Raw genomic sequence first — 249 nt, 5'->3', positions numbered from 1 at the left:
TGCAGCCTGTGCTACCTGGATGAAACAGCAGCTTTACGGTGTGTTTAGTTCCTGTGGCATTAAAACAGAGAGGGAGAGAAAACAGGGGGGAAAATGCTCAGGTTTCGTCATGAACTCTCTGGCTTCACTGTGCAGCACTCGTTGCCTGGGCAAGCGCAGGGGACCAAGGGCAGGGACTATGGCACTACTGCCAGCTGCCCTGGCTGTCAGGGATACTGCTCTGCGGGCCTGCCTTCTGAACATCAAATG

Source organism: Buceros rhinoceros, unplaced genomic scaffold (genome assembly GCF_000710305.1).
Source record: "Buceros rhinoceros silvestris isolate BGI_N320 unplaced genomic scaffold, ASM71030v1 scaffold33241, whole genome shotgun sequence".
Lineage (NCBI taxonomy): Eukaryota > Metazoa > Chordata > Aves > Bucerotiformes > Bucerotidae > Buceros > Buceros rhinoceros.
Note: the sequence above shows the minus strand (reverse complement) of the source record.